Source organism: Dermacentor silvarum, chromosome 1 (assembly GCF_013339745.2).
Source record: "Dermacentor silvarum isolate Dsil-2018 chromosome 1, BIME_Dsil_1.4, whole genome shotgun sequence".
NCBI classification, from domain to species: Eukaryota; Metazoa; Arthropoda; class Arachnida; order Ixodida; family Ixodidae; genus Dermacentor; species Dermacentor silvarum.
Window position 1 is genome coordinate 108,767,901 of NC_051154.1, and position 6,000 is coordinate 108,773,900.

Consider the following 6,000-nt stretch of genomic DNA (forward strand, 5'->3'; position numbering starts at 1 on the left):
TGTAAGAGAAATTGCGGCATGCTAGTTGGGAGTCTGTTATGACGGTGTCTGCGGTCGTCTGTGCGATTTCCAAGGCGATGGCCACTTCCTCGGCAACGACGGGGTTGTCATTGCGGATGGAGACGCTTGTCAGGTACTCTTGACTTACGGTTACGGTGGATGTGGAGGCTCTCTTGCCGGGGTACAGGGCCGCGTCAGTCTAAGCGACTAGTGGATGGTTGCCATACTGTTTGGTGATGACTTTAGCCCTTGCAGCCCTTCTTCCTGCGTTGTGGATAGGATGCATGTTGGTAGTGGCTGAACCAGGATCTGGCTCCGTACGCACTTGGGTAGCAAGGCCGTCGTTTGGGGTTGATGCTGCAGCGGCGAATTAATGCCCAGTCTACTGAGAATAGTTCGTCCCGTCGTCGTGGTGGAAAGTCGTACCCGATGATTGGTCAGGTGAGCCTCTATGAGATCTTCAGTGGTATTGTGGAGCCCTAGCTTCAGCAGCTTGTCGGTATATGTACTGATTGGTAAGCCCAGAGCCCGCTTGTAGGCTTTCCGCAAGAGGGTGTCAATTTTCTTGATGTCGGTGGAAGTCAAGAGTGCGTACGGTACGGAGTAAGTGACTCTAGAGACAACGAAGGCTTGTACGAGGCGCAGCGCTTCCTCCTCCCCCATGCCCCTTGTTTTTGATATTATTCTTTGGAGCATGTGCATGACTTGCTTGACCGTCGACTTTAGTCTGTTTATAACGATGGTGTTGGTTCTGTTTTGCTGGAAGTGCATCCCGAGCACCTTGATGCTGGGGGAGGGGGAGATTACCTGTCCTTCCAGGTGGATGCATGCTCGGTTAGAAACGTCACGGGCGAGCTGATGCGCAAGCTCAATGAAAAGGCTCACAAGACGTCGCAGGTGTTTCAGGCTCTCCCAGCTGTCTTTGCGAGATATCAGGTACGAGTTGAAGTGTAGGAGTTCGATGTGGGGACAACTGATGTATAGCTGACGAAAAATGTCATCGAAGCCCACTTCGAAGGAAGCTATCAGCTCTTTAAGGCACTCGAGGCACTCCAAGGAGCGAATGTCACCTAGCAGTGCTGTATTCCTGTCATGCAGCACGACGGTACAGAGCGATTCGCAGTCCGTTGTATGACCACATGCTAGCTTGTGACAATGCACGGCCAGGTATTGCTATTCTCTTCAACATGTTGAACCGGATCGAGGCTAAAGCAATAATCTCGAGATCAAGAGGGCCCGTCGAGATGTCCAACTTACGTATCATTGTAGCCCTGTCCAGAATGTCGCCCACGTGGTGCATGTTCCTTGCAGAATTCAAATTGAGGCACACTTCGTTCCAAAGGCTGGGGTCAAAAGCAATTGTCTTCCATTATGTTGGGACTTGGGCTATGATCGGCAGACATCGTTGAGGAAGATATGTCAAAATCTTTAAAGCCAGCTCAACTGGTAGATCGTCAAACGTATCCATGGCTGATCACTTTCGTTTCCTTTTCCTTTTCTGATGGCGCATATCCACAGTGCAGATTGGAGAAGATATGGATGGTTTTGCAAACAAGCTATTTTAGGCTAGTCTGGCCTCTCTTCCAAAGAGAGAAGCTTTTTATTACAAGGCAGAGATTTTAGCTGGTGTGCAAACAACCGCTGAAATGTTACTTTGCACAAAGGAGGGGAAGGGGATAAAAAGCTAAGGGATGTCCTTGTTCCGGTTCCTGAGTGAGATGGCGCAAACTCTGGGGGATCGGCCATGAATCAGGCATTGAAAAGACTGCTATGATCGTTTTTTAGGCAAATAAGGCAAAATGAAATAGCTGTCTTGTATATGTGAAATATAACGTTAACTTTTACAGACATGAAGGCCTAAATATTTAAATATTGCAGTAAAAGTTATGTAAGCACAGGTATAAGAAAAAAAATTCTTTATGCAATTCTTTTTGTCTCACGCGGAAAGTTGCAGAGGGCTTCACAAACGTTTTATGTGGCTGTAACCCAGTACGGTAGCCTCAAAGGAATGAATTACCGGACTAGTCGAATTCAAGCCAAGGTTTTGGAAGGGTTCGTCTAAAAATATTTTTATTTGAATAATGAACTGGTGGAAAGCTAAAAAGGAATGTTGCAGAGATTCACTGTCATTACATAAAGGACATAAAGGTGATATAGCCAGACCAGACCTCTGAAGGAGAAAGTTCAGTTGGGGACACCCGGCACCGTAGTCTCGTAATCGTTACTTCAAATTTTCTTGTGAAGCATCATTTGTTGTTCCAAGGAAAATTGAGATGCGGGAAAGTGGGTGTTGACAGCAATAATTGGTGAAGTTAATTGTAGTAGCATATTTTCTTAATTGCACTGCAGTGATGAAAGCCGACGTTGGTCAGATGGGACTTGCAACGTTCAAACATCTCGGACCATAACGGACTCGCCAAGTGATGGAACCAACAACCTGCATTTGTATTTGAAAGATGACTGAAATATACATATGGGGAGAAAGAGATTTGTAAGTTTTGATTTCAACACAAATGATGCAGCTGGGTTGCCAGCGTCGAGTACGAATAAGCATACGGGGCCCTTTCTGAATTGCATTGCCTTATTACTTGTTCTCGGAAATGTTAAGAGCATCCAGCACTTCAGGTGGGTAGATTGTGTTTAATGCTCTGAGAGATGTAGTGGGAGGTGCTTTAGCGTCTTTCTGATAAGCGGGAACGAAGTATTGATTTTCCTGGACGTTATACTTCCACTCGCTGGCCAAGGGGTCTTGGCACCTATGATCCGCCCGCATTGTTGCTCAATGTCGCAGATGTGCTGCGCTTAAAGGCGTCTTTTTAGAGCGAGGAACTCCTTGAAATTCCACACCTCACTAATCACAGTATCCTGCGCTGAGTGCGACAAGCAATACGCGCGGAGCTAGAGACGCGTGCTGCCATTGCTCGACTCGTCGAGTTGTCGATTTCAACGACGTCCAGATGGGCTCGCACGAGGTTGGTGAACTTGATCAACATGGACAATGAGAGTCTCTGGCCGCAGAGATTATCAATGGAGATTCGCTACAGGCCTTTGCATCTAGAAATAGTGTTTATGGCAGCTACTGTATAAGCATTGGTGTGCTAAAGGCGATACACTCAAGCTTGTCATGAAAGTTTTCGGGGAGAAGCACAAAGTGCTCACCTTGCATGTGGAGGCGTGGAACTTTGAAGTTTGGTATCTCTCGTGGTGTGAATCTGGCGTCAAACCAACCCGTACCACAGTTGTTGTACACGGAGATGAACTCCAGCTTCCGAAACCCTGAGAGGTGGGGCGTCATCGACAATGTGGATATAATTTAGATTGCCACAATTCCTAGAGGCATGCAGAAATGCATCGTTAGAAATCCGGCTTATAGTAGTAGTAGTAGCAGTCATATATTGAGGCAAAAATTACAGGCCGAGCATATCAACCGCCTGGGCGGCAAGTCTACGCTGTTCTTCTTCCCCTTCAGCGTCGAGCCAGGTGGTGATGGAAAGGGAAAGGGGAGGATAGGAATCTGATTGCTGAACAGCTGGGCAGTAGAAAAGGCAATGAGACAGGTCCGCATATGTAGAGGGGCAGTTGGAGCAGCTGGGGTCGAATCAATAGCAATAAACAGACGGGAGGGGGTAACCAGCATTCATTGAGATGTGCCGCAGAAGGCGAGCCTCTGGCACAGTGAGTGATGGATGAGGGGGAGGGTAGAGGCGCTTGTCGAGACGGAGCTGGAGGTAGACTTCCTTGATGGGTGCGGCGCAGGGAGAGTCTCCCACAGTCCTCCGAGGGCTTGGGCCAGAGGATCATTGGTGCCCGGTTAGAAAGAGTGAGAAAAATATCTTTATTAAGAGATTATTTTAAGAGTTGTCTTCGGGGTGGTCTCCCCTTTCAAGGAAACCATAGGCTTTTGCTGCCTCCACGACCCTCGCTACCAGCTGGCGCTGGCTTGCGAGGGTGGAGCTGGCTAGGGCACTCTCCCAAAGCTCAGGTGTGTGGTATGGATTGGGTGATTCTCTAAGGGGTGACTCTGTACAGCCCCCTACCATGTGGTAGAGGGTGCCCTGTGCTCCACAAAAGTGGCAAAGTGGAGGGGACATATAGGGGGTGAAGTGGTAGTTTCTAGATGGGTGGGAGAATGTTTGCAGTGCTCTAAGAATGCGGTCATTACCTTTTGTTATTTTTTTATGCGGGGTCGAAAATATTCTTCGTTGCAACCTATAGTGCATAGTGATTTCCTGATAAGAGACTAGAGGGTGTGGTCACCCTGGCTCCTCCGTTGTGCCAGGGGCTCGGTTAGTGAAACCTCGAGCCGTGAGATGCTCCATCTAGTTGCCTGGGATGTCATGACGCGCTGGCGCCCACAAAATCTTTATTCGTCTCTTGGGGGGGTCCCTCTGGAGTATTTGCCAGGAGGTTCGGTGAATTCTGCTGTAAGAGAAATTGCGGCATGCTAGTTTGGAGTCTGTTATGACGGTGTCTGCGGTCGTCTGTGCGATCGCCAAGGCGATGGCCACTTCCTCGGCAACGACGGGGTTGTCATTGCGGATGGAGACGCTTGTCAGGTACTCTTGACTTACGGTTACGGTGGATGTGGAAGCTCTCTTGCCGGGGTACAGGGCCGCGTCAGTCTAAGCGACTAGTGGATGGTTGCCATACTGTTTGGTGATGACTTTAGCCCTTGCAGCCCTTCTTCCTGCGTTGTGGATAGGATGCATGTTTCTTGGTAGTGGCTGAACCAGGATCTGGCTCCGTACGCACTTGGGTAGCAAGGCCGTCGTTTGGGGTTGATGCTGCAGCGGCGAATTAATGCCCATTCTACTGAGAATAGTTCGTCCCGTCGTCGTGGTGGAAAGTCGTACCCGATGATTGGTCAGGTGAGCCTCTATGAGATCTTCAGTGGTATTGTGGACCCCTAGCTTCAGCAGCTTGTCGGTATATGTACTGATTGGTAAGCCCAGAGCCCGCTTGTAGGCTTTCCGCAAGAGGGTGTCAATTTTCTTGATGTCGGTGGAAGTCAAGAGTGCGTACGGTACGGAGTAAGTGACTCTAGAGACAACGAAGGCTTGTACGAGGCGCAGCGCTTCCTCCTCCCCCATGCCCCTTGTTTTTGATATTATTCTTTGGAGCATGTGCATGACTTGCTTGACCGTCGACTTTAGTCTGTTTATAACGATGGTGTTGGTTCTGTTTTGCTGGAAGTGCATGCTTCCAGGTGGATGCATGCTCGGTTAGAAACATCACGGCGAGCTGATGGGCAAGCTCAATGAAAAGGCTCACAAGACGTCGCAGGTGTTTCAGGCTCTCCCAGCTGTCTTTGCGAGATATCAGGTACGAGTTGAAGTGTAGAAGTTCGATGTGGGGACAACTGATGTATAGCTGACGAAAAATGTCGTGATCGAAGCCCACTTCGAAGGAAGCTATCAGCTCTTTAAGGCACTCGAGGCGCTCCAAGGAGCGAATGTCACCTAGCAGTGCTGTATCCCTGTGATGCAGCACGACGGTACAGAGCGATTCGCAGTCCGTTGTATGACCACATGCTAGCTTGTGACAATGCACGGCCAGATATCGCTATTCTCTTCAACATGTTGAACCAGATCGAGGCTAAAGCAATAATCTCGAGATCAAGAGGGCCCGTCAAGATGTCCAACTTACGTATCATTGTAGCCCTGTACAGAATGCCCCCCACGTGGTGCATGTTCCTTGCAGAATTCAAATTGTTGCACACTTCGTTCCAAAGGCTGGGGTCAAAAGCAATTGTCTTGCATTTTTTTTGGGACTTGGGCTGTGATCGGCAGACATCGTTGAGGAAGATATGTCAAAATCTTTAAAGCCAGCTCAACTGGTAGATCGTCAAACGTATCCATGGCTGATCACTTTCGTTTCGTTTTCCTTTTCTGATGGCGCATATCCACAGTGCAGATTGGCGAAGATTTGGATGGTTTTGCAACAAGGTATTTTAGGCTTGAGTTGCCTCTCTTCCAGAGAGAGAAGCTTTTTATTACAAGG

At 48.6% G+C, this 6,000-nt stretch overlaps 1 long non-coding RNA gene across 3 annotated transcripts in view; it reads left to right on the top strand.

Annotated features, from left to right (window-relative positions):
• Positions 1-5,724, top strand: part of LOC125947436 (uncharacterized) — a 48,503-nt gene extending 42,779 nt beyond the window's left edge. For 2 of the 3 annotated variants that reach the window (XR_007468299.1, XR_007468296.1), the window contains one exon: positions 134-1,721. This is a non-coding gene — a long non-coding RNA (uncharacterized LOC125947436). Of the gene's footprint in view, positions 1-133; positions 1,722-5,283 lie in introns of those variants that run through there. The other variant, XR_007468298.1, reaches the window with a different exon arrangement.
• Positions 5,725-6,000: the final 276 nt, after the last annotated feature.